Raw genomic sequence first — 11,758 nt, forward strand, 5'->3', positions numbered from 1 at the left:
GGACGTTTCACCAACATCCAAGTGGGATGGCCAGGAAGGGTTCATGACTCTCGTGTCTTCAGAAGCACTACTCTGTTTAAATGGCTGCAGCAAGGGACTTATTTCCCAGACCAGAGAATTACAGTTGGAGATGTTGAAATGCCTATAGTTATCCTGGGGGACCCAGCCTACCCCTTGATGCCCTGGCTAATGAAGCTATACACAGGCAGCCTGGACAGTGGTCAGGAGTTGTTTAACTACAGGCTGAGCAAGTGCAGAATGGTGGTAGAATGTGCATTTGGCCGTTTGAAAGGTCGCTGGAGGACTTTACTTACTCGCTCAGACCTCAGCCAAACCAATATCCCCTATGTTATTGCTGCTTGCTGTGTGCTCCACAATCTCTGTGAGAGTAAGGGGGAGACCTTTATAGCGAGGTGGGAGGCTGAGGCAAATCACCTGGCCGCTGATTATGCGCAGCCAGACACCAGGGCAATTAGAAGATCACACCAGGAAGCAGTACGCATCAGAGAAGCCCTGAAAACGAGTTTCATCATGGGCCAGGGTACGGTGTGACTGCTGTGTTTCTTTCCCCTTAATTAACCCCCCCCCATGTATTGACTCCTGCTGCTACAAGGTAGCTTCAGTGCACCCTTCCAGAACTGCTTGCTTATGGAAAATAAAGCTACTATCTGTAGAAAACATTGTATTCTTTATTAAAAGTCAGTCCCTGTAACCAACCCACCCTCCCTCCTGCTTTTACAAGCCTGTGATTAAAAGTACATCAGTAGGGGTTTTGGGGGGAGGATAGTAGAGGGAGGGAGGTATTAAGGGAAGACAAAGGCAATTAAGGAAGCCCTGAAAACGAGTTTCATCATGGGCCAGGGTTCGGTGTGACTGATGTGTTTCTTTCCCCTTGATTAACCCCCCCATGTATTGACTCCTGCTGCTGCAAGCAAGCTTCCCTCCACCCTTCCAGAACATCTTGCTTACTATCGTTACCAACCCACCCTCCCACTGCCTTTGAATAGCATGTCCTAAGAATAAAAGAAATGAAAAGGTACCCCGGGAGTGGTTTGGGAGGAGTATAGGAGGGAAGAAAAATGCCATTAAGGGCATTTCAATGTAATGACAGCCTTTTGGTTGGACTGTCCACAGGGGTGGAGTGGGCAGGTGCAGAAAGCCTTCCCCCACGCGTTCTTACACGCCTGGGTGTGGAAGGTATGGGACATGGTGAGTACTGAGGGAGGTTAAACATGGGCTGGAGTGGCACTCTGTGACCCCGCAGCTCTTCAGCAGACTTCGGAGGAGGTCAGTCTGATCGCGAAGAAGCTCCAGCGTTGCTGCCCGCCACAGCTGATCTTCCTGCCGCCACATGTCATTTTTAGCGTCCCTCCTGTCCTCACGTTGGTCCCTCCTGTCCTCACATTCACTGGCAGCGTCCCTGTACTTTGTGACCACGTGTTTCCACTCCCCCAGATGAGCTCTTTCACTGCGGGTTACTGCCATTATTTCTGTGAACATTTCCTCCCGTGTCCTCTTCTTCCTCAGCCTCCTTATCTGACCTATCCTTCGGACAGGAGAAGGGAGGCTGGAGAATTGTGCAGCTGCGTGTGGGGGGAAAAGAGTGATAGAAGCATCATAAAAGACACATTTCACAGAACAATGGTTACAGTCTTTCACTGTGAACTATACTATTCACCGTACGTAGCACATGTAACTTCACTACAAGGTCGCCTTAGGATTATTTTAGTATTTAGTGCTTGCGGCTGTGGAGTTAGAGATCAACACAACAGACGCAGGTCAGGGGAGTACAAAAAACCTTGCTGGAGGACATGGTAAGTCAAATGGCAGTGAACCTTGCTACCTCTTTTATTACCCTGTACCCCTGGCTATCAACAGGTAGCATTCACGCTTGGCAGCCAAAATGCTAGAAATCAAAACTCTGGCTTCTTTTATTATGCCATCAGAACGGTTCAGCACTAGAGGAAAATTGTGAATGGCTCCCCCCCCAAATCTGCATCTCTGCTGTACTGGCAGGTCACTTGACCGCCTCCCCCCTCCACCCTCTGAATTGGCAATCAGCAGCAACAATTCCTGCTGCCCAAATAATGAAAAGCTCAGCGCCAGTAGAGACACCTCCCCGTAGGAATTTGCAGCTTTTTACCATCCCCCACATGGCTAACTGCTAGGAAAGGTTTTTTATTAAAGGAGCAAGAAAGCAGAAACGAAGGAATGGCCATTTCTGTCCCCTTAATAAAGTACATTAATTTTTAACAGGTGACCATGAACGATATTACTCTCCTGAGGATAACAGAAAGAGAAAAAGAAATCATGCTTCTTGAATGCCAGCAATCCCCAGGGCCATTCGCAGCTAGGCTTTGTCATGCAATGATACCCGATTACGTGCTCCAGGCATGGCGTGGTAAAGTTTCGTACCATGGTGGACGGAATAAGGCTGCCCTGCCCAGAAACCTTCTGCAAAGGCTATTGGGGTACCTCCAGGAGTGCTTCATAGAGATGTCCATGGAGGATTTCCGCTCAATCCCCAGACATGTTAACAGACTTTTCAAGTAACTTTAATGCCAACTACTGCATGCAAGCCCTCATGGCAAATCAATCATTAAAAAACGGTTGCCTTTAAGCAATGGTTTTCATTTAAAAAAGTACACTCACCAGAGGATGCTTCCACAGCTTCATTGTCTGTGCTACTGGCTTGAGAGGGCTGGGAGGGTACTTCTGTCAGGGTGAGGAAAAGATCCTGGCTATTGGGGGGAATGGAGTGCTGTGTGGTCTCTGCCATCTCGTCCTCCTCCGGGTCCTCTTCCACATATTCGCCGTCCGCAGAATCATCAGCAGTGGCTGAGATTACTACCCCCACCTCTGAATCCACAGACAAGGGGGGGCTTGTCGTGGAGCAGTTACCTAAAATTGCATTAAGCTCCGCGTAGAAGCGGCATGTTTTTGGGCCAGATCCGGATCTGCCCTTTGCTGCTTTGGTCTTCTGGTACGCTTGTCTGAGCTCCTTCACTTTAACTCTGCACTGCAACGAGTCTCTGCTATGTCCTCTCTCCCTCATGGCATTAGAAATTTTTTCAAAAGTTTTCTCATTTCGTCTACTGCAACGCAGTTCTGATAGCACAGACTCTTCTCCCCATACAGCTATCAGATCCAATAACTCCTGTGTGTTCCAGGCTGGAGCTCTTTTCCTATTCTCAGGAGACTGCATTGTTACCTGTGCTGCTGAGAGCTCCACACTGGCCAAACAGGAAATGAAATTTAAAAGTTCCCAGGGCTTTTCCTGTGTACCTGGCCAGCAGTAGAGTTCCTTTAACTGTGCAGAGTGGCCACTGGTGCACTGTGGGATACCTCCCGGAGGCCATTAAATTAGATTTCCGTCCACACTAGCTTAAAATCGATTTTGTAAAATCAAGTTTAGGGTTACTCCTTTCGTTTAGCTGGAGTACAGAAATCGATTTTAAGACCCCTTAAAATCGATTTTAAGTGACTTGTAGTGTGGACGGTTACAGCGTTAAATCGATTTAACTCTGTTTAAATCGATTTAAAGCTCTAGTGTGGACCTGGCCTAAGAAAGGAAGGCAAGGAGAATGCATTGGACAACAATGATACATTTTAATGTCTATGCTGCAGATCAATGTTGTCTGTGTCCATGAACTAATGACGGATAGTTACATTCCATGAGTTACTCTTTTGTTATTCCATGGCCACCAGTTTAACTTAACTACCGGAACATCCTACCAAGTTGTTATCAAACAAATGACTAAGCATATCACTAGCATTCTCTCTCTCTCTATTTTTTAGACTGTTTCATTTCATCATTCTCATTCTATGCAATTGCCTACTTTGGGAGTGGATCTTAGACTAAATTTTACAATGAAAAAACAGAACAGTGTAAAAGCAGGAGAAGGAAGAATTGCAAATATTTGAAACCTAATACAATTTCATTATTTCTATAGGAGTTAATAGGCAAAATTGTCCTCTATTACTCCCAGTGGGTGGAATAGTTTCTGCTTTTGAGAAGCTTCATGGGTGATATTGTCTACCACGCCCACTCAGGGAAGAAATCTACAACATCTGAAAATTACAAAATCAAATAACTTCCCTGTTAGACATGCACAGCTGGATGTTTGCACCACTGCTGCTCTCTTAAATCTGATTTTCTTCCTACTGTTGTCCTTTTATCTCCTTCCCTTATGTTTCTTTGCTTTTCCCTATTTCATGCTGTCACTGTGGTGCTGAATCCCAATGAACCAATGCTTAGGGTAAGCCCTTTAAAATGTGAGTAGTAGTATTTGTATCTCATTGCCATCCACAATGTACTAGGCATTAGCCAGACATATAGGAAGACATGGTCCCTGGCTGAACAATTTGAAGTTTTAAGACAAGAAATGTAGGGAAGGGAAGGAAAAAGGATACAAGCAAAACAGGAAGCACTTTATATACATTATATCTGCATATATACCATTGTAAAATATAGATTAATAGATTATAAGGCCGGAAGGGCCATTGTAATCATCTAGCCTGACCTCCTGAATATCATAGGCAACAGAATTTACATTGAATTAATTTCTGTTTGAACTAAAGCACAACTTTTAGAAAAACATCCACTCTAGATTTAAAATTACCAGCAGTGGAGAATCCACCACAACCCTGGTATATTTTTCCAGTGATTAATAGCCATCACTGCTAAAAATTTGCACCCTACTTGTAGTTTGAACTTCCACCTGTTGGATCTTGTTATATCTTTGCCTATTAGATTGAAGATATCATTATCAAAGTTTTGTTACCCTTGTAGGTACTTATAAACTGATGAAGTGAGCCGTTAACATTCACGTGGGTAAGCTAATCTTAAGTCATTCTCATGGCTCTTCTCTGAGCCATATTCAGAGGTAATATAACCTCCCTACTCCTACTTGAGTTTTCCATTTTGGCCACAGCATTGTACTGGAGCTCATGGTCATCAAATTATCTACCATAACCCCCGAAGTCCTTTTCAGAGTCACTGCTTCCCAGGATAAAATCCCCTCATTGTGTAAGTAAGGCCTATATTCTTTGTTCCTAGATGTCTGCCCTTAAATTTGGCCATATGGAAATGCATATTGTTTGCTTGCACCCAATTTACTAAGTGATCCAGATCACTTTGTATCAGTGACCTATTCTTTTTCTTTGCCATTGCCCCGAACTTTATGTCATCAGCAGACTTTAACATTTTTATCAGTGACCTGGAAGAAAAATATAAAATCAAACAGCATAAGAATAAGAACTCTACCCTGCAGGATTCCACTAGAAACACGTCTGCTCTTTGGTGATTACTAAGGTTATGATTCTGTCACTAGTATTTTTAGTAAAAGTCAGGGACAGGTCATGGGCAATAAACAAAAATTCGTGGATGCCTATGACCTGTCCCTGACTTTTACTAAAAATATCCTGGGGGCCAGGGGACAAACAGAGCGCTGCCAGGGGTTGCAGCTGCACCAGCCTCAGCTCCAAGTAGGGCTGACCCAACCCTGGCCACTGCTCCAGTAGGTAAGGACTGCAGCTCTGGTTGGCCCAGGGCTGGCTGCCAGTCAGCTGTTTGATGGCCCTGGGTCTGACTGCTGGTCAACTGTTCTGGTTGCTGCTGCCCCAGAGCTGGCTGCTGTTCCAGTCATCCTGGGTCTGCTACAGGTCAGCTGTTCCAGGGTCCACTGCTTCAAAGCTGGCTGCTGCTCTGGCGGCCCCAAAGCTGACTGCGGCCATTGTTCTGATGGCTGCTGCTATACAGCCCCGCGGCTAGCCAGCAGTCAGCTGTTCAGCAGCCCCAAGGCTGACAGCTGCTCAACCCTGCCCCAGAAAACACCATGAAGGTCCCAGAAGATCATGGAATTGGTGTCCTCCATGACAGAATTCTATCCTTCATGATTACCCATTTACAATGACATTTTGTGACCTGTCAGTTAGCTAATGTAATCCATTTAATGTCTGCCATATTGATATAGTATCATTCTAGTTACTTAAACATGTTGTGTGGCACAAAGTCAAATGCCTTGCAGGAGTTTAAGTATATGACATCAACACTATTACCTTGATCAAGCAAACTTGGAATCTCATCAAAAAAGGCACCTAATTAGTTTCACGGGATCTATTTTCCATAAACTCACCTTGATTGGCAGTAAATATATTACCCTACTTTAATTCCATTATTTTTCGTGGGATTGATGGCAAGCTGACAGGCCTATATTACCCAGGTCATTCCATTTACACTTTTTAAACACTGGTACATTAGTTTCTTCTAGTCTTCTGCAATATATATAAATATACATTAACTGTGCCAGATTGCCCCTCAGCCTATCCATTATTAATCAACCAGCTTCCTGTAGGTGTTACCAAAGAAGTGGGTCTTAATGAGGGATTTGAAGAAGGAGAGGATAATGGTCTTACAGCTCAGTATGATATGTTAATAAAATCTTACCACATTTTCAAATACCAGGCAGGTCAAGTTATTTCATTACCTAAGGGTATTGTGGTGTTCTCAATTGAAGCTATAAACTGAGTAGTTCCTTACTTATACACTTCTAATTCACATACATTTAAGCTCTGCTAATGGGATTATAGCCCTATGATGATTCATGACAGGCAAATAAGTATATTCTCTTTTTGCATCTTGCAGCACCCCCATTAGCATTAAAGGGAGTTATGCAAAAGTGTCAAGAGGAAACCATACCCCACAGTCTATTAATACAAATGGCATCTTCCACAAACAGTCTTCTAAACAGCAATTTGGGTGTTCTGAAGCTTTCAAGTCATTCAGGAGAAATGACTCTGATGTCAACAGTTGAGCACCACAGATTCATCAGTTCCCCCCAAAGCACTCACAAGAGACTCTCAACAAGGCCATTTTTTGTTTTAGTTAGTGGAAACGTCTTCTATTCTCAAGCCTATTAACTTGTAACAATAGAAATAATAGCAGCTGAGACAGGTGCAGAAAGTTTAATTCTCTTCTTGTGAGCTTAGAATTTAAAAAGGGAGTTAAAAAAAACTCATGATAAAAAAAGGTATTAAAATTCATGAATGCCAGTATAATATAATTTTGTTCTGCACAGTTTTTCAGGGATTGTTGTCAGGTTCTATTCCACTGTTAGCCATCATTAACAGCAAATATGACAGATACACTAATGAAATCGATTTGGTAGTGTTATCAATTTAATTCAAAAAATGTAACCCCATTTTATCATCATGTAGGTTACAAAGTCAGAGAGGCTAAATGTCATCTGTCACTGTGAGAGTGTATTCTTTTAGAGTAGCTAGTAATTAAATGTAGGCGCACTAGTGTTTTGGTTTTTAGCCTCTCAACTCACAAACTTTGGTTTAATTACTCCAGCCATAAGCACTATTTGAAATCATCCAGGGGGCTGAAATGTTGGATTGTAAAATCTGGAAAATATTCAGTGCAACTAACTTGATATTGTCTTGAAATCTGATATATTCTAAAGATGAAATATGGCTTAGTGTGCAATATATTCTATATTCACCTACTAAGGAACTGATCTATTCTTGACATACCTAAAATTCCCCTTGGGGCTAAGGAAGTTTGGAGGGTATGAGTAATGCAGTGTGGGCCTTTAAGGTGTAAATAGTTCTATTAACAATAGGAGAGCTACACATGCATAGAATCTTATCAGACTGTAATACACCAATACTGGTTTCCTTAAATGGGCCCTCAGTAAATTCTTGCTAGGGAAAGAAACACCTGATGAAACAATTGCAATTTATTGTGATATTGTTTTAAAAGTCTTACTGTAAAATTTACACATTAAACGATATACTGTTATTGCAGATGTCATCAAGCGCTGTCATTACACACAGCCTTTCAGGTTCTATTCTGAGCATGTGAGCAAACACAGTCCTGGCAGAACTGTGTGCTTTTCTTAGTGTACAAGGTTCGGGGTGAGGGAAGGAGAATTTTGTCCTCTGCCGTGGGCTCTGCTTAGTGTCAGTTCTTGAGGCAGACTTGCTCTCAGTGAAGCAGACTGTGGTGTTGGGCGAAGCTTCCTGAAAGAAGGAATAGCCCTGCAACCTGTGGTGACTACCTGTATTCCAGGACTGACACATACATGTGACGATGAAACAAATTTCACTTAGACTATACCCAGACTCCACATCACTGATTCTTCTTCACCTACAAGGCCCCTGTTGTCAGTAGTTACCGGTGTAGGGCTCTGCTCTTGTTCAGTGATGATAACAGTCGGCTGAGTGCATGTTCCCTCTACGTGCTGCCGCGGCTCTGCGCAGATAGCTGACATAGAAAACCCCGCGAGAACCCCCAATGACCACAGACTCTAGTAAGGTACGAAGGAACCCAAGCCAGGTTTATTGTCAAACGAAGCACAGTAATAGTTTCCTATAGACTCTACAGGACATACTACGAATATGTGCCCCCTGGCAATGGACACAGCTCAGTCAGTGGCGGGACTTTCCACTGACCCCTAGGCTGGCCAAAGATATGCACTCCGGGACCTATTTTTATATAGTTCCAGGACAGATTACTCAACCCTGCTGATGTGTTGAGGTACAGCCCCTTGGCTCATTAGATGCTGTCTCCCTTTTGATCATGTTGTTCCAGACAAGCAGATCTATCCATCATGCTGTCCTGATTTTAAGATACACCAGCCTGTTCCTTGTTATGTCTATGGAGTGTCCTGATGCCATCTTGGCACAAGTTCCTCTTCTCGCCAATTCTGTGAGACCTGCCTCTGGCTCACAGCCCAGCTTTTGCTTAGCAGTGCCTGTAAGTACTTTGGTTCAGGCTACAGGCCTCAGACTAGGCCTCTGACACAAGAGTTTTTGTTTCAGGGCCTCATCTTACTACAGCCCAGACACGTTAACCCTGGACAATTAAGATTTGAGGAATGTCATTTTTCAAGGGATGAGGCCCTTTAAAGAAGACCCACAATTCTCCAGGCAGGAAAGATGTAGTGGTAGCGGCAACCACTTCAGGGGTTAGGGCAAGAAGATAGCCAAGTCCCCTCTTATCTCTACAGAATTTTAACTTCAGAGACATATAGCTGCAGTGGTCTCCCCTCTCTGTTGTCCTCCCAGGAGCACTGGGAGCAGTATTTTTACAGGCTCAGACACTCTGATGTCAGCAGTTCCAGATTCTGTGAGCTATTCTGTGGGGTTGGTGCGGTTGCCAACCCTCTGGGATTGTCCTGGAGTCTCCAGGAATTAAAGATGTCATCTGATGAAATCTCCAGGAATTTGTTGGGAGAGTGACTCCAAGATGGGGGTAAGTTACTGAGTATTGGGTTACATAAGAGGCAAGCCCTAGTGGCACATCCCTGGCTCTGGATTTCCAGGCCATGAGTGTACACTTCATAACAGATTATTGGACTGTCTGCTCTCTTACACCTGAAAGCTGCAGGGACCCAATCCTTCTTCTGAACAGCAGCAGTGAGAGTGGACAAGCCCTTGGTGGGGCATAGACTTCAAGGGATTTATGCTGCTATAGAGGGAGGTGCCTGATCATCTGAGGAGTTAGGGGGATGGTTTACACTTTAAAACTGAACTCATGGTAGAAGTGGGGTGATAGTCTGTGTAAGAAAGGAGGAAAAACAAGTACATCAGTGCAGTGATATAAAAATAATATGCAGTGAACCAATGATGACTTTTTCTGGGAGCTTGAGGGAGATGTAAATATAGAGGGAGCCCAAAACATCAGGGTTTGACAGGGTATTTAAAATACAGTCAAACTTTGCAATAACGCGCCCCGCCATAACGCAAAATCGCATATAATGCGATCATAAGTTGGCTCCCCTTTAAGGCCTAAGAACAGTGGTCTCCAATGCCATGTCGCCCACTGGGACATTGATGTGCCCCCATCTAGTGCCCAGCAGGGAGAGAAGCTGCAGCCCTGCACCGGCTGGGGACAGAGAACTCCGAGGCTGCGGGCGCCGGTGATCACTGTCCCTGGCAGGCGCGGGGCCGCGGCTTCTCTCCGGCTTCAAGAGGATCTGCGGCTCCTCGCCTGCCAGGCACAGAGAACTCCAGGGCTGCGAGTGCCGGTGCTCTCTGTCCCCAGCAGGCACGGGGCCGCGACTCCTCTTGAAGCCGGAGAGAACCCACGGCCCCACTCCTGCTGGGGACAGAGAGCACCGGCACCCGCAGCCTTGGAGTTCTCTGTCCCCATCAGGCGTGGGCCGTGGCTTCTCTCTCCTGCTGGGCAATAGGCACTAGGTGGCGCACATCAATGCACCAAGTTGGGGACCACTGACTTAAACTGACCGGCTTGAAACCTCGCTATACCGCGACCCTGCATTTAATGTGATGGATTTTTTTGGACCCCAAACATCGCATTATAGTGGGGTTTCACTTTACTATAAACAAACACATGAGCAAATGTTTTGGAACCACTGACTTACAGACCTTGTTAGCCTATGATATTATATTATAGTACAGGTGCCAAGGATTTTAGTGATTAGAGCAGGAAAGAGGGAGTGAGGACATATGGGTCCTGTTGCTGGTTCTTTGTGCCTCAGTTTACCAATCCGTAAAGTGAGGTTACCACTATTTACTTATTGTTAACTCAGCTAGAATTCTCCCATGGACAACTGCTCTGGCACAGGTCACCCTCACATGCCTTGTTTTGCATGTGTTAGAAGTTCTAACTAGTGTCTAGTTCTGGTATTCACAATTCAAGAAGGATGTTGATAAATTGGAGAGGGTTCAGAGAAGAGCCATGAGAATGATTAATGGATTAGCAAATGTGCCTTATAGTGATAGACTCAAGAAGCTCAATCTCTTTATCTTAACAAAGAGAAGTTTAAGGTGTGACTTGATTGCAATCTGTAAGCACCTACATGGAGAATGAATATTTGATAATGGTCTCTTCAATCTAGCAGACAAAGGCATAAGAGAATCCAATGGCTAGAAGCTGAAGATAGTCAAATTCACACTGGAGATAAGACATCAAATCTTAACACCAAGGGTAATGAACTATTAGACCCGGGACTGGCAACCTTTGGCACACGGCCCATCAGGGAAATCTGCTGGTGGTATGGGATGGTTTGTTTACCTGCAGTTCACCGTTCCAGGCAAAAGGGAGCTGCAGGAAGCAGTGTGGGTCGAGGGATGTGCTGGCTGCTGCTTCCTGCAGCCCCCATTGTCCTGCAATGGCGAACTGCGGCCAGTGGGAGCTGCGATCAGCTGAACCAGTGGACACTGCAGGAAAACAAACAGTCCCAGCCCACCAGCAGATTTCCCTGATGGGTCATGTGCCAAAGGTTGCCGATCCCTGTATTAGACCAAATCATCGTCATGGTAGATTCTCCATCACTGGCAATTTTTAAATAAGTTTTTTTTCTAAAAGACATCCTCTAGAAATTATTTTGGGGAAGTTCTATGACATGTGTATACGGGAGATTAGATTAGATGATCATAATGGTCCCTTCCAGCTTTGAAATCTATGAATTTGTGCACACTATCACTATACCTTCTTTTTGGCATAGTTTAAACCCATTCTCAAATCAGGGCCTTAAACGCTACTATCAGTCATTTCTGAGCACTTTCACAGGTCAAGTGTTAATCTCAAATGACCAAAACAAAAAATTAAACAATTGTCTGTCATTAAACTCTCAGTAGTACAATGTTTCATCTCATAATGGCTTAGAAGATGCCTTCTATTGTTGAATACATTTTTTATCATTTACCTTTATTTCTTTTACTTCATTTCACTTTCTACCTTTGTTTTTCTTACCTTGTTTGCATTCATATTTCTTTGAACCTG

Source organism: Gopherus evgoodei, chromosome 1 (assembly GCF_007399415.2).
Source record: "Gopherus evgoodei ecotype Sinaloan lineage chromosome 1, rGopEvg1_v1.p, whole genome shotgun sequence".
NCBI classification, from domain to species: domain Eukaryota; kingdom Metazoa; phylum Chordata; order Testudines; family Testudinidae; genus Gopherus; species Gopherus evgoodei.